Raw genomic sequence first — 24,271 nt, 5'->3', positions numbered from 1 at the left:
CCAGGGAGCAAAGCAATAACAATACCCACTCAGTCTTCTAGAAGGAAGTTGCCATGACTTGTCCTTATTTTTGTTATATTGGAAGTACGTTTGTCATATAGAACACAGGATGCCTAGCTAAATCTGAATTTCAGATAAATAATGAAAAGTTTTTATATAAATATGTCACAAATGTTGCATGGGGATAGACTTAAAAAATTATTTGCTTTTTACTGAAAATTTGAATTTAACCAGATATCTTGTATTTTTATTTGTCTAATTTGGCAATTCCTTCCACAAGTCACAAGATAACATCTTACAAGCATCCCTTTGCAGAGGGTGGAGGGCAGTGTGACATAGCACAGCTTTCTGTGAAGATGTGAGTGATGATGGGAGTGAGCCTCCCATCGCTGAGGCTTCACTTGGCAGTCCCCACCCCTCACTCTTCAGCTCCTAAGGCCCATGGACCCTGAGCCAACTGCTTGGGTTTGAACCCTGGTTCTATAAATAGTTAGCTGTATGACCTATGTTAAGCAACACAACTTCTCTCTTAGTTTTCTAATTTATAAAATGGAAATAATAATAACAGTAGCCTTCAAAAGTATTTTTTTAAACATAAAAGTATACTTAGATCAGTGTTTGGCCCATGGGAAGAAAGAAATGTTAATCTTTATCATTCTTCTTCTTATTGCTTGTAACTGTATATAAAAGGAGTTGGGCTAGTGAGAATCCTGTTGTCACATCAAAGCTGGGGCAGAATATTTTGTAGCTTTTTATTTTATACTAGAATGTAGCTGATTAACAATGTTGTGATTGTCTCAGGTGCACAGCAGAGAGACTAAGCCATACATATACATGCATCCATTCTTCCCCAAACTCCCCTCCCATCCAGGCTGTGGGGCAGCATTTTGGATCACTGAAGCCTTTGTAGAACCACTATAGTCCAGAAAAGATGAAGGCTTTGTGGACATTGAGTGCTATCCTCTTATTTTATAGGTGAAGAGAAAACTTGAGGCAGAGAGGCCAAGTGGCTGGCTCCAAACTTCACAGGTGGTTGATGATACGGTTTTGGGGTGAAAAGGCAGATATTCCTTTGAATTGAGTTAACTGTAGACGACAACCTCTTGCTAGAATCACAGAATTACGCGATTACATAGCCTCAGGCTACAGCTATGGCAAAATTTGCACCAAGGTCAGATTAAGATGAGAGATACTGACCCGAGAATCCAGTGTTGATGAGTTCTCGTCTCAGTTCCGCCTTGATGTTTGCTACGTGTCTTTTGGCAAGTTCTCACCTTTTCTGGCCTTCGGTGTCCCATTTGTTCAACAGAGATAATCATCTTAGTTCTGTTCACTTCCTAGGGCTATTGCAAAACCTTTGGAAGGACTGACACTCTGGCCACCTCCCCAAAACTCACTGCCCCACTTTGCCCTTTTGGCCTCTCCCCAGCTCATCAGAGCGCTGCCTTCCTTCACGTCCTTGGCTTCTGGCCCTCAAAGGCCTGGGATATCTGGGCCTCAGCTGACTGATGACCAGCAGATTCTAGTAGGTGGGGTGAGGGTGCAGATAGCTCCTTCCTGCTGGTTTATACCAGGCAAAGACAGCCTCTGAGCTCTCAAGCAATGCTTCTTGAATTGAGCAGTGACTTTGCTAAAAAGCAAGTCTGATCTTGACACTTACCAACCTAACACTTGTGTTATAGGTGTTAAACTGGTCCCTTCCCACACTGTTATATATTACCTTTCACCCAGTTACATCTGCTCAAATCCATTGTTTACTTGGCCAGTGAGAGTTCTTTCTAAACTAAAACCTAATTAAGATACCTATCTGCTTAAAACCCATCATCCACTGCAGAGATTTGAGTGTGTGGGTTTTTAAAGTTTATGGATAGCCTTCAGCGAATCTGTGAACATCCTGAAATGTACACCCTAGTTCTATTTGTGTGCATATTAACTTTGTTCAGATTCTCAGAGGGGTCTGTGACATTTCTCACACCACATACTTCCCAGTCTCTCCTCCTCCTAAAATAGTTTACAAACCTCTGATCCACAGAATCAAGTCCAAAGTCTTTAATTTGTAAGACATGCAAAGCCCTTCTTGATATACTGTCTTCATTTTGAAGTCTCTTGTTCAATTGCTCAAACAAATCTCACTATTCTTCACCTCCTTGCCTTTGCTCAAGGTTTGCCCTCTGATTTGAGCATCTTCTCCTTCCCATTTTTCCTGCTGACCTTTCTCACCTGGTTGACTCTTACTTAACTATTGTAACTCAATTCAAGAGTTCCCTCTTCCAGAAAGTTTCCTCTGACCCCCTCTTCCACCCCAAACTGGAGGAGGGTTCCCTCCCTGGGTTATCAAAATGCAGATGCGTCCACTTCTCTAGAACTGCACTAATCACACAGTGCTCCCATGAGATGAAGGTCTTCTAGGATAAGACTGTCTCACTCATCCTTTCCCTCTTCTCTTTCCCTAAAGCCAGTGGTCCTCGGGGATCAGCAGCATCCTCACCACCTGGGACCTTGCTAGAAGTACAAGTACTTAGGTGGGCCCCACCCCAGACCTACTGAATCAGAAACTGGGGGTGGAGCCAGCAAGCTGGGCTTTAACAGGCCTTCCAGGGGATTCTGATGCCCACTCAAGTCTGAGAAGCACTGACCTCAAGAGATTCTCTTATCTCTTGCCTGGTCCACTGAGACAGCTCCTCACTGAGCTTCCTCATCTGTTACTTTCCAATCTGTTTCCCACTCTACAGCCAGATTACTTTGTTGTAACATGGTGGTGCAGTGGTAAATAATCTGCTTGCCAATGCAGGAGACATCAGAGATGCAGGTTCAATCCTTGGGTCAGGAAGATCCCCTGGAGTAGCAAATGGCAACCTGCTGCAGGATTCTTGCCTGGAAAAGTCCCTGGACAGAGGTTCCTAGTGGGCTACAGTCCATGGGATTGCAAAGAGTCAGACATAACTGAGTGGTTGAGTATACACAGCACAACATGGAAGGGCCCTGTTCAAAAGCCTTAAGTGGCTTCCTTTTTCCCTTAGAATTAAAGACAGATCCCTCACCACGGCCTTGGTTTTATCTCCAGCCTCGCCCTGCAGTTCCCCACCACTAACTCTCCACCACCAGACACATTGGCTTGCTCTCATGCTTTTAACTTCTTAGAGCAGCAATCTCTTCCTGCCTCAGGCCTTGTGCTGGGACCAGGGAAAGGGCATAAACGAGTCACCTTCTCTGCCCTTGAGGAGGGGCCGTCAAGTAGGAGACCCAGATATGGACACAAATAAACATGCAGATTACAGGAAGCAAAGGAACAGAGTTGGGCATGTGTAGACAAGCAGCCAAGATTATTTCCATCTGGGGATTTCCTTTCGGTGGCCATTTCCAACTGTTTCAAAGCTCTAAGGGGAAGATTTCCCCATCTGAACATTCCAGCTCTAGTTATTCCATTGCCCTGAGCCTCAGTGCCCACGTCTGTAAAATGGGGCAGGGGCAGGGCCACATCCGGATGCGTGTAATGCGCACTTGAGCACAGGGCATGCCTGCTGCAGGGGCTCAGCAGGGCCATGGGGCTCCCTTGTTTCTGGAGCAGATCCAAGTTTAGATCTTGGGGACACCCAAGCCTCAACAGAAAATTGAGTATGTCCTGAAAAAAATGAGTTCAGCAGCAAGCTTGAGGTTAGGCCTAAAGAGAAAGGAAATTTCCCCTCCACATTGAGAAATCTCCCTCCTGTGGGTGTGGTAGTGAATGTGAAAGTGGAACCTCTCTCCTGGCCCCTGCACTTACCAGAAGGGGCACTGAGGCTTGCAAAGGCCTTACAGAAAGAGCAGCTGCTGAACAGGAACTGGGGCCACTGGTTCTGGGAAGCTGGGGGCTTCTGGGGCAGAGCCCAGAGGCCCAGTGTTTACAAAGCCCAGAAGCACCTGCACCCAAATCAAATAACGGTGAGCTCTTGGCACATCCCGCAGAGAGAAAGCCAGGGTCACTTCTCCAGGGCTCAGAGCTCCCAGCTTCCCAAACAAACAGTGCAGCTGTGGCCACCAGCAGGAAGTGGGGGATGCAGAATAGGCTGAGTAGGTTAGATATTCATATATTCATCCATTCACTCCTACAGATGGGGAAACGAAGCATTTTTGCTATCTATTTGGAATATATATATTGGGAAGGATGGAAAAAGTGTTGTTAGAGAGAGCAAATGAGAGAGTAAATTCAGTCACTATTTCATGTACCCTAACTAAGCACCTGGGCCTCTCAGATGGGTCAGTGATAAAGAATCCACCTGCCAATTCAGGAGATGCAAGAGATGCAGATTCGATCCCTGGGTCAGGAAGATCCCCTAGAGGAGGAAATGGTCACCCATTCCAGTACTCTTGCCTGGAAAATCCCAGGGACAGAGGAACATGCTGGGCTACAGTCCCTGGGGTTGCAAAGAGTCAGACACCACAGAGCAACTGAGAATGCATGCATGCAACTAGGCACCTGCTATAATAAAAATAATAATGGATGTTTATAGAGTGCTACTTTAATCCTTATAACTACTCTTCTGAAGTCGCTTCTATTATTTCAATTTACAGATGAGAAACTGAGGCTCAGAAAGATGAACTCACCCAGAGTACATGGCTCGTCAGTGATGGAACTGGGATTTGAACATGAGCCCACTGTTAACTAGTCCTGTGCTCAGAGCCACAGACAGAGCCTATAGCATATCTCTGGCACTAGAGTGGGGGATCTTCAAGGTCAAGAATGATCATCTATTAACCTCTGAATCTGCTGTGCCTGGGCCACAGCCCAGGGTGTAGAAGCTGATCACTAAATGTGGGTGGACCACTTTAATATTTATAAAGCAAGGTAAAACGAAGTAATCTGGTAGGGCAGACGGGGGAGCAAACAGCATTGTGAGTAACTGGGGGGTGTGTGTGTGTGTGTGTCTGACTCTTTGTGACCCTGTAAACTGTAGCCAACCTGGCTCCTCTGTCCATGGGATTTTCTAGACAAGAATACTGGAGTGAGTTGCCATTTCCTCCCCTATGGGATCTTCCCAGACCAGGGATCAAACCCATGTCTCCCGAGTCTCCCACGTCTCCTGCAGTTGCAGCCAGAATCTTTACCTGCTGAGCCACTGAAGCCTGATGTAACAGGTAGGTGCCTACAAAGGACTCCCTGGGCTTGTGCTGCGTCAGCATGTACCCATTAGGGTCTCAACAGCCGATCATTTCATTTGTGTTTAGAGGAGGGCTTATCTGCAAAGATGCAGATGTAGAAGAATCACGGCGAGTACAGGAGCTTAGTAGCTGCTGAGCTTTTCCCACAAGGGGAGGGAGCATCCTGCAGAGTTGATCACCTTAGGAGGAGCAGTGAGGGACGTGCCAGCTCCAGTGTGCTTGCAGGGAGGAAGGCATTCCCCCTCTCCTTCTGAAGTTTCCAACTGGACAAGCACCCACTGATGCCATCCCCACAGATCAACTTCCTGGGCACAGCGCAAATGGAGAAAGCTGCAGTGTGGCTCTAAAAAGGGGGGAAAAAAAAGATATTTTGCATAAATGGGAAGGAGGTACAGGTGTTTACTGGAAAGCAGAACTGGATGGGACATTCCCCTTGAGGGAAAGGAAGTGCAGTCACCTTGTCTGGAAGGCTTGGAATACCTAAATATATCAGGACATTGGGAATGAGACAGAGAGTGGTAGGAATCGAGATCAGAGAGAGAGAGACAGAGACTGGATCATGGGAAGGTAAGGCAGGGATAAAGGTAAAGTGCCTGTTCTGCAGGCATTGAGAAACACTGAAGGCATTTAAGCAAGGAAGTGACTAGCATCTCTATGTTTAACATGTTATTATTAACTTTATGTAAAGACTTACGGTACCCTTTATAGATGCTTGGAAAATGGTGGCTAACTAAAGCGGCCATTCCCCAATGAGAAAGCAGACTCTAAGAAATTAAGGAAGGTTGGGCCATATTGTAAAGGTCTGGCCTTGCCAGAGTTCAGCTGCAGTTCACTCTTGATTTCTGTGCTATAGGATGATTGTCTGAATGAAAGTGAACTCTGTCTCTCTGCCCCACCATCAGATAAGCCCTGTGTAATCTAAATCCATTTTGATCTCAACAGAGATCTGTGTACACATGCACACACTTGGCAGCCATGGGCTGTGGACCTGGTGCTCTTGCTTGTGATTTGAGCCATGTTATCAATACTTGTGAGTGTAAACTTGGGAGATCAAAGCTATCCAGGTCAGAAAGGCTAATATTGAAATTCCAGGCTTACAGGCACAGCTCTCAAATTCCATGGCTCAGAATCAAGTTCCCATACAATCAAATCAAACATTTGCTTGACAGAGTTGTAGGGCTCTGGAGTGTGGGTGGGGTTTGCATTTAGAAGAAATTGGGGGCACGCCCAGAATGGAATTCTGTGCAATTCCAGCTGGGGATGGTTTTTAGGTTAAAAGCTCTGTGTGACCCTAGTTGGAGCAAATGTATTTTCATGGCCCAGCTTTAATGTCACAGAGGAGGTGTTTACAGTCTTTGGAAATAATACATTCTGCTGCTCTCAAGAGGAAAGACCTGGAGATACCACCCCTTACCCAGCAAGGTAATATGAAAACTAGATATAATGGGCAAAACCTTCTGAAACATAATAGGCTCCTAACACATGGGTCTGTTTTTATAATTGGCCCTGATATTATTGTTCCTTCACCACCGCAAACATGCAGACCAGAGACGATACTCATTGGCGATATTGAACCATCTTTATCCGTCTACCCCGTTCACTTCAGTAAACCTTTGGAGAGTGCCTTTCATATGCTAGGTAAAATGTAAGGCTTATTTTGAGTGCAAAGATGAATAAGATGGTCCCTCAAGCAAATTAACCAGTCTTAGGCAGAAGATACACTTACTACTAGTTATAATACAATGTCTGTGACTTAGGGGTGGGGGATATACACAAGTCTGTGGATTCACAGGTAACAGAAAGAGTCATTCATTTTTTTGTTTAATTTTCATTTTTAATTAAAGGATAATTACTTTACAATATTGTGATGGTTTCTGCCATATATCAACATGAATTGGCTGCAGGTATACCTATGTCCCTTCCCTCTTGAACTTCCCTTCCCATCCCACTCCACTAGGTTGGCACAAAACACCAGCTTTGGGCTCCCTGCATCACACAGAAAATTCCCACTGGCTATCTATTTTACATATGGTAATATATATTTTTCAATGCTACTCTCTTAAATCATCCCACCCTCTCCTTCCCTGACTGTGTCCAAAAGTCTGTTCTTTATGTCTGCATTGCCTTTGCTGCCCTGCAAGTGGAATCATTAGTACCATCTTTCTAGATGCCATATATATGCACTAATATATGATATTTTTCTTTCTCTTTCTTACTTCACTCTGCATAATAGGCTCTAGGCTTAATTGCCTTCTTAGAACTGAGAACCTCTCATCTTAGTAACTTTCGTGGAAGAGCTGGACCTCCAAGTCCTAATGTAATGTAAATAGCACTGGATCCCAGAAACCAAGGTTCAAATCCTGGCCCTGCTGCTATTTGAGCTGTGTTATCTGGAATGTATAACTTAATACATTGTTGCCAGAGACACATTAATACATTTTCTGTTACTCTGTTACCCAAATGTTAATGATGGAAGTGTTTCAATATTCACTTACATAACGAATCATTGGCCACAGGCATTAGTTTCTGCAAAAATCCCCTGGTCAATAATGTGTTAACCTCACCGAATCTCAATTTTCTTGTCTGCAGAATGGGGATAATTATAGGATCTACCTCACCAAAGTGTCGAAAGAAATACTGAGCTATCCACGTAAGGCACGTAGCACTGTTCCTTGTAAAGATAACACCCAGTAGATCATTTAGTTACCATCATTTCAAAAAGGAACTTAACACTTCATCTTAAAAACATCCCTTCTTAGTGTGCTGACATACAATCAAATCAATTATATCTTGCTGCTGCTGCTGCTAAGTCGCTTCAGTCGTGTCCGACTCTGTGTGACCCCAGAGATGGCAGCCCACCAGGCTCCCCTGTCCCTGGGATTCTCCAGGCAAGAACACTGGAGTGGGTTGCCATTTCCTTCTCCAATGCATGAAAGTGAAAAGTGAAAGTGAAGTCACTCAGTCATGTCCGACTCCTAGTGACCCCATGGACTGCAGCCCACCAGGCTCCTCCATCCATGGGATTTTCCAGGCAAGAGTACTGGAGTGGGTTGCCATTGCCTTATCCAATTATATCTTACATCTTACATCCATGTAAACGGAAACATAGACAATTGATAATATTTGACCAATTTTGACCTATAAAAATGGCAACCTCAAAATAGCTTTTCAAAACACCGTCTCCTACAATATCTCATTTGATCTCTGCAACAAATTTGTGAGTGTGTTAGTGCTATATGTTAAGTTGCTTCAGTCATATCCGACTGTTTGTGACCCCATGGACTGTAGCCTGGAAGGCTCCACTGTCCATGGGATTCTCCATGCAAGAATACTGGAGTGGGTTGCCATTTCTTCTTCCAAGGGGTCTTCCTGACCCAGGGATTGAACCCATGTTTCTTATGTCCCCTGCATTGGCAAGCGGGTTTTTTTCCACCATGATTTGGAGGAAATCCTCCCAGATTCCAAAAGCATCTCCTCCCCCAATTCACATGGATGCTGAGACACTATCACATTCAACGGCTACTGCTATTTGCCAAGGGTAAGCATGTGGCCTCGTTGGACTAAACAGTTTCTTTTCTTTATGGACTCTGTGGGAGAGGGAGAGGGTGGGGAGATTTGGGAGAATGGCATTGAAACATGTATAATATCATGTATGAAACGAGTCGCCAGTCCCGTTTCAATGCACGATACTGGATGCTTGGGGCTGGTGCACTGGGACGACTCAGAGGGAGGGTATGGGGAGGGAGGAGGGAGGAGGGTTCAGGATGGGGAGCACGGGTATACCTGTGGCAGATTCATTTCGATGTTGGGCAAAACTAATACAATATTGTCAAGTTTAAAAATAAAATAAAATAAAAAAAAATGTTTGATAGTCACTGGTGCAGCCCGAAAAAAAAAAATTTTTTTTTTCTTTTCCTACTAGAGTCTAAGAGAGTTTTGCTAGCCTTTCTCCAATAACTGAAGTTGCCCAGTATTAAACTCTGGAGCAGCTGGTGGCTATGTTTTCTAATTAGCATTCATTTATCTAATTAGCATTTTTTGAGCTAATCCTTCATTTATCTAATTAGCATTTATTGAGCACCTTCTATGTTCCAGGCACTGTGCTGGGGGCAAGGGATTAACAAATGGATAAGATCCCGAAACTAAGCAACAAAATGAATCCGTTATGGTAAAGTGTGATCAATGCTTTGCTGGAACTACAGGGAAAGAACTAGGTTACTTAGAGAGAAGATACAGTCAACACACTGATAGATGGAGAAAATGGTGGAGGGGGCAGTAGTGGGGTATGAGTCCCTGGTTGCAGCAGCATCTGAGGCTCTGCTCTCTTGCTGTCCTCCTAACACCTTAGTTATTCATCTTGCCTTGGATTTCATATTGTAGTTGAATTCAGTTAGGTCTCTATCAGCTGTAATCAGAAGCACCCATTGTAATATAGCAATCTAGAAGGGGGTGTGTGAAAATGAAACAAGGAAAGGAATGTTTGGAAAAGTGGACCAGAAACCTAAGCCACTCAAATCCTTTTCGGATATGTAGCTTAAGTACAAATGATAAATAACTAATGTAATCTGGACACTGTGTGAGATTTAAGAAATAATTCATCAGCTTCATCAAGTCATTGCTGTCATCACCATCTTTGACAGCTTTTTATGTTTAACAATATGAAAAGATCAACAGGCTCAGAGTATCTGCAAGTTGAAAAGAACTTTAAGGATCATGAAATCGGAACTCACTTTACAGATGTGGAGATTGAAGCCCAGAGTGATACATGACAAGTTCAAAGTCATGTAATGTGAAAGCAGCCAGGTTACAGTTGAACACAGGATGCCTGACTCTCAGTCCATGTTCGGGCTACCATGGATTCATTCATTCACTTATTCAAGAAACGTTTTGAGTGTCTATTATGTGTCAGGCCCTATTCTAGGTGCCTGACACATAATAGGGGTCACAGTGGTTTCTGTTTTCATTGTTTCATTCTAATTCAGGAGAGACATACAATAAAATATATATACCAATAGAAAATCTTGTGGTCCATGTTAGAAAGAACTTAAAACAATAGGAGAAAGTATGTATATGGGAGAGGAGTCATGTTATTCTAAACTGAATGGTCAGAGAAGTCTTCTCTGAAGACATGCTGTTTAAATCAGGATTTGAGTGGCTGGAGGAATCATGTGAAGATTAGAAGAAGAGTAGTCCAAGGAGAGGTGATTGGTGGTGCAGAAGTTCTGAAACCGGAATGAGTTTACTTATTCAAAGAACAGAAAGAAGGTTAGTGTGGCTGAGGCACAATGAGAAAAGGGGAATTAGGGATTGAGATGAACTTAAGTAGGAGAGGTTAGCAGGGGCTAGATTGTAACCTTTGAGGCCAAGGTAAAGATACGACAAGGTTCTGACCCTAAGTGTAACAGGAAGCCATTTGGGCAATTTTAAAGAAAGAAGCAACATGACCTAACTTCTCATTTGAAACCTGATTCTAATCACTTGCTGGTCAGTTAAGAGTAGAAATAAAGAGCTGGTAAGGCAGGTAAGAATGCTGGGGATCTGGACGAGGGTGGAGTCACAGAGGTGGAGAGAATATGATGCTTTTCAGATATGCCAGGGGATTGGAGTTGGTAGGACTTGACATGGTATGGGGGAGATGATGGATCCAGTCTGATCAGTAGCCAAGACCTGAGTTTTTGCTTTAAGAAACTAAGCAGATGGTGTTGCCATTCACTGTGGGTCAGTGGGGAAGGTGAAAGATTGAGGAAAAAAAAAAAAAAATCAAGAGCTCTGTTTTACATACCATTCTGTAATCTTCCCTGATGGCTCAGACTGTAAAGAGTCTGCCTGCAATGTGGGAGACCTGGGTTTGATCCCTGGGTCGGGAAGATCCCCTGCAGAAGGGAATGGCAACCCATTCCAGTATTCTTGCCTGGAGAATCCCATGGTCAGAGGAGCCTGATTACAGGCTGACAGGCTACAGACCATGGGGTCGCAGAGAGACACAACTGAGTGACTAACACACTCTGTACTCTTGTGCCACAAGAGGTCTATATTGAAGGTCAACAACTGACAAAGTAAGCCTGAAAAAGAATCAGAAGAAAACTTTCGAGGGCAAAGACCACTGCTCAGTTGCTACTCACCTGGTCATGTGGTTCCCTTATTCCTCGTTGATTAATCAACATGGAGCAGCCTAATAAGTAATAATCATCATGATGGCAAGCCACAGAGAGGCAGCCAGAAACTGTCAAAGGTTCATCTCAGCATGAAAAGTTACCAGGTCAGACCCTACCGGGCGATACAGAGCTGGACTGGGAGGGGCATTCCAGGCAGAGGGGAAGTATGTGCTCCACAAGTTAGGAGATGTGGAGCATCACAGAGAGCTGAGAATAGAGAGCCCAGGCCCTCAGAGAGCATCTCAGTTTATAGGTGAGAAGTAGGTGTAAGGGAATATCACCATGTGAACAAGCTTAGGAGGACAAACAGACTCACTCACTTTTACATTCATTCAAACAAATCCTTCTGAAGCCCAATTTTCATGTAAAACTCTTGCAGGTACAAGGACATAACGATGAGCAGAAGAAAGACCCTGCCTGTGAGAAATTTACATTCTAGTGGGAAAAGACCGACAGTAAATTCAAAATGTAACCATACGTCAGGAGCAGGTTAAGTGCTGCAGAGAAAAATAAAACAGTGTGTATTTTGTCTGAGTGTTTTGTTCTCTGCCAGAGAAAACAGGTGAGAAATCTAGTCCTCACTTGACTCATCCAGCTTTGCCCAGTGGCTGGCTGCTTCTGCACCAAGAAGCCTTCTTGCTCTTCTTAGCACCAATCACTGGGGCTGAATGTAGGAGGGCAGGGGAGGGGAGGGTGAGGTCAGAGAGGTAACAAGACGAGGTCGTGTAGAGAGAGCCTTGTAAGCCATGTCAGAACCTTGGGTTTTACTCTGAGTGTGAGGAAGGCGCAGAGAGAGGCATCCTGTGTCTGTTCCCAAGCAGCGCTTCTTCATTGACCTGTCCCTGTCCCTGCCCTGCAGGTAGATAAGAAATCAGAAACTCTCTCTCTCTAGTGACATCCACCAAATCTCCAGTTCTTTTTTGGTCCTTTTGCAGAAACCCCACCAGGAATTTTGGGGTATGTTGGAGAGAGGAATGAACCTACTATTTCATTCAAACCTAATAACAACCAATTTAACCCACTCTATCCCTAAGGTTGTCATCTTGGTGGGAAGGCTCCTGGCCAAGGAACTTGGTCTTGGGTCTGCCCCTGTCTATCTGTGTCCCCTTGGTTAAATCAACTCCCCTCTCTGTGGATCAAGGGAGATGAGTGGCTGTATAAAGGCTCAGACTTTATTCTCTGTAAACTTACTTCCTACTGTAGGATTTCTTGAATCCCTCCTTCTCAACATGTCCCTACTCTCAGGCTTTGAAATGTGTCCACTGTTGAAAACAAGGACTAGGAGGTTCAGGGTGGAGAAGGGAGTCAGGGCTGGGCAAGTGAAGGGCTCCACAGGCTGGCCCAACACTATGGAGGCTGGGCAGCCAGAGTGCGGGGTCCCTCTCAGTGACTTGGGCAAAGCGCTAGCTCGCTGTGCAGTGGGGACTCTGACAGTCTAAACCCAAACCAGATGTGCAGCAGAGACAGCAGGGCCTATTACAGAATGTTGTGAAACGGCCCAGGGGAGGTAAATAAGCAAAAACAGGCTGGTTGCCTAGCAGCGCCTACAACAAAACAAGCCAAGCTCCACTGGCATTGGCTCTCTGCAGTGGAGAGAAAGGACAGGGAGGACTCGAGCCTGATGAGGACCCAGGGGCCCTGCTCCCAGCGGCTTTGCCTACTCCCGACAGGCGGCTCCTGCTCTCAGGGGTGGCAGGGTCTGCCCTTGGCCTCTGGGGCTTTGCACCCAGCCAGCCCCACAGGGCTGGGGACCTGGGATGAGGAAGAGACTGTACCCACTGCTGAGAGCTCTGCTCTAGTCCATCCACCAGGCTGGGGAGGAGGCGGGCTGAGGCTACAAAGATCTGTTAAAGGCACACTGTGCGCCCACCTGCACTCTACGCAGGACTCTGTCATTCATTCCGTCAGACGCCACAGATTTCCTGACTGCCCAGTTTGCCCCAGGCGCTGCGACTGACCCCAGGGAGAGACAGAAAGGAAAGGAGAAACACACTCTGTTCTCCACCTATAGGAGGAGACCGGACACTGAATGAGGAATCACATAACCAGATGCACGATTTTAAGTGGTGATAAGGACTCCGAAGGAAAAGGAAGGGCAGCAGGAGACCATGAAAGAGGGGGCTGGGTTTGAACAGAGCATTCGGGGAAGGCCTCTCTTGGGACGACAAGTTGAGACTTAAAGGATAAGTAGGTATTGTGTGCTGTGTGCTCAGTTGCTCAGTTGTGTCCAACTCAGGAATTGAACCGGGTCTCCTGCATTGCAGGTGGATTCTTTACCAGCTGAGCTAACAGGGAAGTCCCGGTGAAAAGAGGGGAAGGGGAGTCCCTGGGGGCTGGAACAGCAGGTGAGGGGTCCCTGGCAGGAAGGAGTCTCTGCTTAGGTGATGGCAGAAGAGAGATGGTCTGCAGAGGAGTCTGGGAAGGCAGGGGAGTGGAGAGGTAGGCAGGGGCCAGATCACAGAGGCTCTTACATGATAAGGATGGGGGTTTTATTCTAAGTGCAATGAGAAATGCTTGGCATTTATTTATATGGGGGAGAAGCTCTAATGACAAGATTTATGTTTTTATAAAATTATTCCTGGGAACAACATGGCAGTTCTGAAAGGGAACAAGACAGGGAATAGCAGAGAAATTCAAGATACATTTTTCTATTGACTTTAACATTACAGGTTGTGCTGTGCTGTGCTTAGTCGCTCAGTTGTGTCCAACTCTTTGCCACCCCATGGACTATACAGTGCCGGGGTCCAGCCCCGGTGGATCCAGGGAATTCGAAGCGGGGACGGCGTCGGCAAGGATCAGGAAACAACTGCTTAATTAAACTTTAATTAAGGATATAAAGAGTAATAGAATAAGGATAGCTCAGTGAGGAAATTCAGTGGAGAAAAGAGGCTGAAATAAGGATAGCTCAGTGAGGAAATTCAGTGGAGAAAAGAGGCTGAATAATTCAGCCAGAAGGTGAGAGAAAGAACGACATGGGGAGACCAAGTTTTGGTGAACAAGGCCCGCACTTTATTTTCCAAAGTAGTTTTTATACCTTAAGTTATGCATAGAGGATAATGGGGGAAGGGGTAGAATCATGCAGCAAGCCAGGCTTTCTTCCTGCAAACTTATCATATGCAAAAGTTTAGGTGATTTGCATCATCTTCTGGCCCGGAGGCCTGTTAACATTTTAAGACCCTTTCTTCAGAAAGCTTATTTTTCTCTAAAGGTGATTGGTCAGGAGCCACCCTGCAAAAGCATTAGATAAAGTTGCATTCCTACCGAGCAAAGGTGTGGTAGGCTATAACAAGAAAAAGAATTAACTCAAGGGTCCCAGGTTACAAACATTAAAGCTACTACTTACACCAATTATATTAATCAGTACACTGCCAGGGACACAGCAGGTAAGGGATATGGAGACTTAGCAGCAAACGTTGGCCCAACAAGTGAAAATCCCTTCACCAATACAATTTCTAATCAATCTTTTAACTGCTCAAAGGAATCTGTATTTAGACAGTTTAGAACATGGAGCTGTAAGTTAACTCTTTTTTAAGAGAGAGGTAGTGGGGGACAGCCCCCCGTAAAGTCAGAGGTGTAGGTGAAAGCACAAAGCAGAAAGTAGGCAGACTCTGGTTTTGGGGGGTAGATGCTCGAGAATTTCCAGGGGGACTCCTGAGGCTCGATCCCGCCTTTGCGTATGCCGAGCCTTCTTCCTCATGACCTTTGTCATGGGTGGAGCTCTTCACACTGGCTCCCGGCAGTGACAGAATTCCAGTTGAGCTATTCCAGATCCTGAAAGATGATGCTGTGGAAAGTGCTGCACTCAATATGCAATATGCACGCAATATGCAATATGCCGGCTCCCGGCAATACAGTCCATGGAATTCTCCAGGCCAGAATATTGGAGTGGGTAGCCTTTCCCTTCTCTAGGGGGTCTTCCCGACCCAGGGATCAAACCCACTTCTCCCGTATTCCAGGCAGATTCTTTACCAGCTGAACCACAAGGGAAGCCCAACATTACAGTTTCAGTTCAGTTCAGTTCAGTCGCTCAGTTGTATCCAACTCTTTGCGACCCCATGAATCGCAGGACACCAGGCCTCCCTGTCCATCACCAACTCCCAGGGTTCACTCAGACTCACGTCCATCTGGTCAGTGATGCCATTTAGCCATCTCATCCTCTGTCATCCCCTTCTCCTCCTGCCCCCAATCCCTCCCAGCATCAGAGTCTTTTCCAATGAGTCAGCTCTTCGCATCAGGTGGCCAAAGTACTGGAGTTTCAGCTTCAGCATCATTCCCTCCAAAGAAATCCCAGGGCTGATCTCCTTCAGAATGGATTGGTTGGATCTCCTTGCAGTCCAAGGGACTCTCAAGAGTCTTCTCCAACACCACACTTCAAAAGCATCAATTCTTCGGCACTCAGCCTTCTTCACAGTCCAACTCTCACATCCATACATGACCACAGGAAAAACCATAGCCTTGACTAGATGGACCCTTGTTGGCAAAGTAATGTCTCTGCTTTTCAATATGCTATCTAGATTGGTCATAACTTTCCTTCCAAGGAGTAAGCATCTTTTAATGTCATGGCTGCAGTCACCATCTGCAGTGATTTTGGAGCCCCCAAAAATAAAGTCTGACACTGTTTCCACTGTTTCCCCTTCTGTTTCCCATGAAGTGATGGGACCGGATGCCATGATCTTCGTTTTCTGAATGTTGAGCTTTAAGCCGACTTGTTCACTCTCCGCTTTCACTTTCATCAAGAGGCTTTTTAGTTCCTCTTCACTTTCTGCCATAAGGGTGGAGTCATCTGCATATCTGAGGTTATTGATATTTCTCCCGGCAACCTCGATTCCAGCTTGTGTTTCTTCCAGTCCAGCGTTTCTCATGATGTACTCTGCTGCTGCTGCTGCTGCTGCTGCTGCTGCTAAGTCACCTCAGTCGTGTCCGACTCTGTGCGACCCCATAGACGGCAGCCCACCAGGCTCCCCCACCCCTGGGATTCTCCAGACAAGAACACTGGAGTGGGTTGCCATTTCCTTCTACAATTCATGAAAGTGAAAAGTGAAAGGGAAGTCACTCAGTCGTGTCCGACTCTTAGTGACCCCATGGACTACAGCCTACCAGGCTCCTCAATCCATGGGATTTTCCAGGCAAGAGTACTGGAGTGGGGTGCCATTGCCTTCTCTGGACGTAGTCTGCATATAAGTTAAATAAGCAGGGTGACAATATACAACCTTGACGTACTCCTTTTCCTATTTGGAACCAGTCTGTTGTTCCATGTCCAGTTCTAACTGTAGCTTCCTGACCTGCATACAGGTTTCTCAAGAGGCAGGTCAGGTGGTTTGGTATTCCCATCTCTTTCAGAATTTTCCACAGTTTATTGTGATCCACACAGTCAAAGGCTTTGGCATAGTCAATAAAGCAGAAATAGATGTTTTTCTGGAACTCTCTTGCTTTTTCCATGATCCAGTAGATGTTGGCAATTTCATCTCTGGTTCCTCTGCGTTTTCTAAAACCAGCTTGAACATCAGGAAGTTCACAGTTCACGTTTTGCTGAAGCCTGGCTTGGAGAATTTTGAGCATTACTTTACTAGCATGTGAGATGAATGCAATTGTGCGGTAGTTTGAGCATTCTTTGGCATTGCCTTTCTTTGGGATTGGAATGAAAACTGGCCTTTTCCAGTCCTGTGGCCACTGTTGAATTTTCCAAATTTGCTGGCATACTGAGTGCAGGACTTTCACAGCATCATCTTTCAGGATTTGAAATAGCTCAACTGCAATTCCATCACCTCCACTAGCTTTGTTCGTAGTGATGCTTTCTAAGGCCCACTTGTCTTCACATTCCAGGATATCTGGCTCTAGGTGAGTGACACACCATCGTGATTATCTGGGTCGTGAAGATCTTTTTTGTACAGTTCTGTGTATTCTTGCCACCTCTTCTTAATATCTTCTGCTTCTGTTAGGTCCATACCATTTCTGTCCTTTATTGAGCCCATCTTTGCATGAAATTACTTATAAATGCTGTGTAATTTGCCCGGGCTTCCCAGGTGGCCCTAGTAGAAAAGAACCCACCTGCCAATACAGGAAACACAAGTGATGCAGATTCAATCCCTGGGTCTGGAAGATCCCTTGGAGGAGGGCACAGCAACAATCTCCAGTATTCTTGCCTGGAGAATCCCATGGACAGAGGAGCCTGGTGGGCTATGGTCCACAGGGGCTCAAACAGTCAGATGTGACGAGCGACATAGCACACAATTTGCCCAGGTCACACAACTCCCTCGGAGGGACAGTTCATAAAGAATAGACCTGGAATTGGAACCCGGATCATCTAGGCTCCCAAGCCCTTGCTCGGTTCATAGTCCTGCACCAACAAGGATGGTTTTCTTCCATGACCTACTAAGGATGCAGAGCTGAAGATGGTTGGCTCAGGAAAAGTGACAAGGGTAGAGTCGCAATAATATGGGAGGAGATGTGTGTATGGTGTGTGTGTGAGAGAGAGAAAGAGACAGAGAGAGAGAAGAAGACTAAGAGGAGGAGAAGGAAGAAGAAAGGGCAGCATGCAGAATGCTTGCACAACTTCTCAAAGTATTTCTGCTTCCATGTGGCCACTTTATGAGGCATTTCTGGTTGTTATCATAATTAGCCCTTTCCAGGCCAGTGCTTGCTTACCCCCAGCAATAATGGAGACATACACCCCTCCTCCTGTGGGACAGTTAAGGCAGCTTCTGCAGCTCAGCAACAAGCAGGTCTGCAAGTCAGGAGTCGACATTTAATGCACAGTTTCAGGCCTGCATCCCACCTTGGTCCCATCATGATTTTGGGCTAGTTTATGAACTTTTCCATTTTCAGTTTGCTAATCTGCAAGTCACACCTGTGTCATAGGGTTACCATGTTCAAGGAGATATTGACACTTAACTTAATGCCTACCACTAAAGCTGCACTCAACAAAGAGTGTCTGTTTTTATCCCAGCAGCTGAAGACCCTTGTCAAATTAAGCAAGGAGGTCTGTACTCCACATGTACAGTGGACGTCTCCCACTCCTGCCGTATTCTGCAGTTCAGAAGAGCATTGGTCTGGACGTTTGGAGACCTGAGCTCTTCTTCTGGCTCTACTGCTGACTTGCTGTGTGACTTTGGGTGAGATCCTCCCCTCTCTGAGCTTTAGGTACTCTCCCCTACAAAATAAGGAGGTTGTACAGATGGAATTCTAACCCAGGGCATAGAAAGAAGACTGCTATTTACTTGGGGCTGCTCTAGTGATGGGAGGGAATGGAGAAGCAAGACATAGAAGATGATCTCAGAGTAAATGCTTTTAATTAATTGGGGATTTTTCCCCCATGAAAAGCTCTTTAATATTTCCAAAGACTTTGAAGTCTGGGCAAATCTGTCCTATACAATAGGGTTGCTTGTAGCCCCACAGATGGGTTCTCTGGTCTCCTATGCTGCTTCATCTTTCTTCCACACAGAGAGAGTTCACCATCCCTTAATGTGTAGAATCTCTTTCCAACTTAAACTGCTCCTTTGTGCTTTCGAGGTACTTCTCTGGTGGCTCAGACAGTAAAGCATCTGCCTATAATGCAGGAGACCCAGGTCCAATCCCTGGATTGGGAAGCTCTCCTGGAGAAGGAAATGGCAACCCACTCCAGTGTTCTTGCCTGGAAAATCCCATGGATGGAGGAGCCTGGTAGGCTACAGTCCATAGGGTCACAAAGAGTTGGACATGACTGAGTGACTTCACTTTCACTTTTGTGCTTTCAGTGTTGGAGAAAGAAATAACAAATAAGCAAAAGTGGAGTGCCAGGTTGGAGCTGGAGACATCAGCATAAACCCTCATTTAGTTTAATGAATATACACATGGGTAGAGATGCATGTATATGTAGATTAGAATAGATAGATACTGCCCACTGAAAGGGCCCAGAAGCAATGACATTCCAAGAGCAACAAACACAACTCAAGTGCCCAGGGCTTGGGTTTTATATACCATTCTCCAATAAAAGAAATTGGGATTCCTTGAAGACATACAGGTAAGCCTGGAGTATCATGCAGTGGCAAAAAAAATGTTCTAAACTAAGCCAAAAATGGATGGAAAATGTCAAAACGGCACAGGAATCAAACTGAAAAGAACTCCCAGTGCCCAAGGCTAGAACGATTTGAGGCACAACAACAACAAAATAGCAATTGTATTGAATTGCACACAAAAACTGTATTGTATTGAACACAATAAAATAAATACCCATGAGTCCATATTGTGATAAATGATTGGCTGAATAAATAAACAAGTTGGGGTGGAAGGGTCAATTTTCTTTACAGACCATTTCCAATAATAAGTATAAAAGAAATGAAAGAAGCAGAAAATCACCATGAGAACAGTAATAATGGTCTCAGGCAAGATTCATTGATGAAGGCTAAAATTAATGGATGAAACCTTAAGGAAAAAAAGATATTTTGCATAGGTTTAAACCACCTTCCCCTAATTATGTATTAATTACCATGGCGGTTTTAACATATGTCCTAAACTCCTTGATACTCCTCTCTCCAGAGGTAAAGCGTAATTCCCTGCTAACCCTTGAGTGTAGGTTAGACTTAGCGATTAATTCATTTCTAGTGACTAGAATATTGGGGTCAAAAAACAGCAACTTGCAATAGAGAAACCTGCCAGACACCACCTTATCTAAGTGTTCCAGGTTAGCATTACCGGGGATAAGGCATGTTGACACAAGGTACCCACTGATAGGATGTGATGAGATGGCTGGCCCATCATTTATGTATATCCTTTTCTCAAATCCATAACCTCAGTCTAATCTTGAGAGAAACATCAGACAAACACAAATTGAAAACCATTCTGCAAAATACTCGATCAGTATCAAGATCAAAGTTAAGAAAGGCAAAGAAATTAAGAGGAACCATTACAGATTGGAGGAGACTAAGGAGTCTGCCTCATAGATTGAATCCTGGAGCAGGAAGAAGGACCTAGGCTGGAAAACCATAGAAATCTGAGTCACATCTATTACCAGTTAATAGTAATGGGTCAGTGTTAATTTCTTAGGATTGACAGACGCATTTTGGTTATGTAACATCAGGGGAAGCTAGGCGAAGGTTATGTGGGAATCTGTATCATGTTTGCAGGCCTTCTATAAACCTAAAATTGATCCGTAACAAATAATAAAAACAAAAACAAAGATACCCACCCCCCAACAAAAAACCCTTTAGACTGTAAAGTCTTCCAGGGAAAAGGTCATAATGTATGCTTTCTGTCTATCTTCTCAGAGTTTCTGGCAGTGTGAAATATTCTCAAGGAATTCTTATGGAGAAAAGCACTTTGGGAGCACGGTGTGTGAGTGTTAGTCGCTCAGTTGTGTCCAACTCTTTGTGACCCCATAGCCTGTAGCCCACCAGACTCCTCTGTCCATGGGATTCTCCAGGCCAGAATACTGGAGTGAATTGCCATTTCCTTCTCCAGGGGATCTTCTTGACCTAGGGATTGAACCCAGGTCTCCTGCATTGCAGGCAGATTCTTTACCATCTGAGCTACAGGGAAGTCCCTAGTGTGTCCTAACCCCATGTGTATCCTCAGTGCTAACTAGTGGTGGCACGTGAGAGATGAATGTGGCTCTGGGAGCCTGGAGAACAGCAGGGCAGGTAGGCAATTCAGGCTTTGCAGGGTTTGACCATGTATACCTTAGGAAGTTCACTTCATCTCTGAGTCATATTCTCCATCTAGGAACTGGGGACAAAAATACTGTTTGCCTTATAGGGTTATGAGGATTAAATGAGACAATGTATTGTGGGGAAGAGCTTTATAAATTGCAAAGCCCTATGTAAATATTCATCATTATGTTGACACACAAATGCTGATCAATCAGAAGTTCCACCTGAAAGGATCGGTGTTTCCCCAGCTCTCCACCTCTGACACACCACCTATGCACAGAGTCAGGGGTGCAGCCTTCCCTTCCAGCACTCCTCTAATTCAGCCACTTGTCCATACACATCCTGGATAAGTTAAGCCCATGAAAAGGTTCAGCCCTCTTTTCCTAATATGGCAAGTTCCATCTTTATTCTCTGCTTGCTTCTGTTCATGTGCTGGCAAAGAGAAATGAGGAAATCCTAATAGTTCCACAGCATCGAAGGCTTCTTTTCCTTAATACTATAAAACTCTATAAAGTTGCAATATAGTTAGATGATAATAATAATGTCAGCCATTCATTGTGGGGTTCTCAGGGTTGTACGTGAATTAGTTCAATATTCCTAAGATTTTCACCATTTTCCGCTGTTCTCCTATTTTCTTCCAGATATAAGTATTATCTCCAATCTGCTTTAATATAAATTCACTGTAGATTCAGTGAGCTCTGTAAGTCTGTGTTAGTTTATTTTATTCTATACCCTGGGATGTCCTGCGGCCGTAAGCAGGATAACATACTCCAGGCAGCTACTTAATCAAGGGATCACACTTCAGAGACAGCATTTCAGTTATATTTCACTCCATTTAATGTCAAAAGTTTTGTTAATTAGCACAATAGATATTAGAAGTAGGTTTCAATGAATTATTTTAAAGATATGTGGGTTGGCTAAAATATTATGGAGACCATGGTCACTTCTGTATGAATAGGACACAAGAACCTAGCGGGCTTTTTACTCTCCACTCTTTGGAAATGTGGATGAGGCTTCATTCTACAATACTCTGAGTTCAGCTACTGATGTAGAGGGGCTTCCTGGGTGGTGAATGGGATAAAGAATCCGCACAAGAGATGTGGGTACTATCCCTGGGTTGGGAAGGTCCCCTGGAGTAGGAAATGGCAACCCACTCCAGTATTTCTGCCTGGAAAATTCTAAGGACAGAGGAGCCTGGCAGGCTACAGTCCATGAGGTTGCAAAGAGTCAGACACCACTGAGCGGCTGAGCATGAGCATGAAAATGGGCTTCTCAGGTCACTGACTGCATGAGCCCAAAAGCCCTCAGCCCTGGGCTCTGAGATCCGTTACTTGTATTAGCACCAGAGCCATGTTCCCACCGGCTGCCCCCAGCCCAGGGCCGCCTGCACCAGGGTACTGAGATACACAGTAGGATAGGCTGGCTGTGAGCAGAAGACAGAGGACTCCCCTGATGAGCGGCACTGGCTCAGGACTCCCAACAGCTCTGCCAGACTGCCCTTGGGACTGCTCTGAAGTCTAAGACACTTCCACCTAACTTTCCTTCCTTCCTTTCTCTCTTCTTCATTCAGAGTCATACCAGCCTTCCCGGGATCCCCCAGCTCCTTCTTCATTTTCTCTTACGTGTTTAAATTTCCCTAATAAATTTCGCACACATATAGACTTATGTCAGCTTCTCAGAGGACCCAGAACAGTGTGCATGGCACTGAGAGTGGTCCAAAAAAACAGACAGTAAAATGGGGAGTTGAAATGAGCTCGTCTCCCACACGGCCGAGAAGGGGGACACAGTCGTGGCTGACAGGTGAGGCACAGGTGGTCCCTGCACTCAGGGTTTCACCAGTGGTGACCTGGGAAAATGTCCTGGTGATGGGAAATGCTGTGACAGGTTCAATGATGTAAACATATGAAAAATGGGGGTGGGGGTATAATGCCTAAAAGACCAGGAAGTTGGTTGGTTACTCCTAAGTTGTATTAACACCCCAAAGAAAGATACTGAGAGACGGCATTTAATAAGTAGCTGGTGTCCAAGTAGCAGGGTCATCAGCTTGTAGACAGGCCTATATCTCCTGTGACTGAAGGGCAAGCCCAGCTGAAGGACATGCTGAAGACCCACCTGTGAGACCTGCAGGGCTCCAGAGATGTTTGAATGCCTAGTCAAGGAAGGGCTGTGATGTGAAGGGCAGTGTTCTGGTGTGAAAACCTGGGACCCTGAAGTATGGGACAGGGACATCTGGATGGGTCCCCCTGAATGTGTTGACTCTGCTCACTTCTAAGCCAGTACCTATGGTTAGATCTCCACATAACCCAGCTGGAGGTGTGTTGGCTCTAGTAAGAGAGGAAGGAGACCCCACACTTAAAGAGTTGCAGGAATGAGCTGTTAAACACCAACAGGAGCCAAGGGACTACTGCTGGGATTGGATTTTGAGAATGCTTGATGAAGAAAGTAAAAAACCAAGAATTCATTGACTCAGGGGAACGTTTAGGGGACATGGGACTTAACATTCCAGGAAGGACACCAGGATGGGGCAATCTTACCATAGGGATGGCTGTTAGAAGCTTGGAAAAACCGATGGGCAGCTGTCCGGGAAATGAAACTGCCTGGGGTCCCAGCAAATGGAAGAGGAAGTAGAGAGGCAGAGAGAGGAAACACACTATAATTAATGTAATATATAAGGCCATAATGTCCACCTGAAGACATGCTGTTCCCCAAGGCCACGAGGAATACACTGGTGAGAGGAGCACAGGATTGCTAAGTTCAGAGGTGACCTCCTCTGTAGGCCGTGGATGATGGCCAGAGAAATTATCACAGAGATGGGCTCCTTAATCGCCCTGGGGGATGGCGCCTCACCCACCCACCCACCCAAATAAAGGAGGCCAGGTGGTGGTGCTTAACCACCAGAAACCAGGAGACCACAATTGCTGCAGTGACCAGCAAGGTCAGAGGGGCAACCAGGACAGACTGACCCTGGGGAAGCTGAGGAGATAGTTAATAGCACATGATGTCCACAGGGGCAAAATTAATGGACATTTAACAAGGATGATGCTTAACATCTATTACAAAGAAAAACAAACATGGAGGGCTAGGAGGTTGAGGGTGATCCCCCTAATAAAAAGCCATGATCTTTGTTCAGTTTCATACCTGAGCCCTTTTTCAGATCCAGAGCTTATTGGTGCAGAGATGGCTATAATCTTGGAAGAAAAACTCTGAGGACCATGACAAATACATACTGTGATGCTCTCCTCAGTCCCTTCTTAAATGGACCTGTGCCCATGCATATGGGTGACTATTCTGGGGGAAATGGGAATATCAGGATTTGTAGGATTACTAATTACAGGGTCTGAGTAACATCAATAT

Source organism: Bubalus bubalis, chromosome 6, assembly GCF_019923935.1.
Source record: "Bubalus bubalis isolate 160015118507 breed Murrah chromosome 6, NDDB_SH_1, whole genome shotgun sequence".
NCBI lineage: Eukaryota > Metazoa > Chordata > Mammalia > Artiodactyla > Bovidae > Bubalus > Bubalus bubalis.
Note: the sequence above shows the minus strand (reverse complement) of the source record.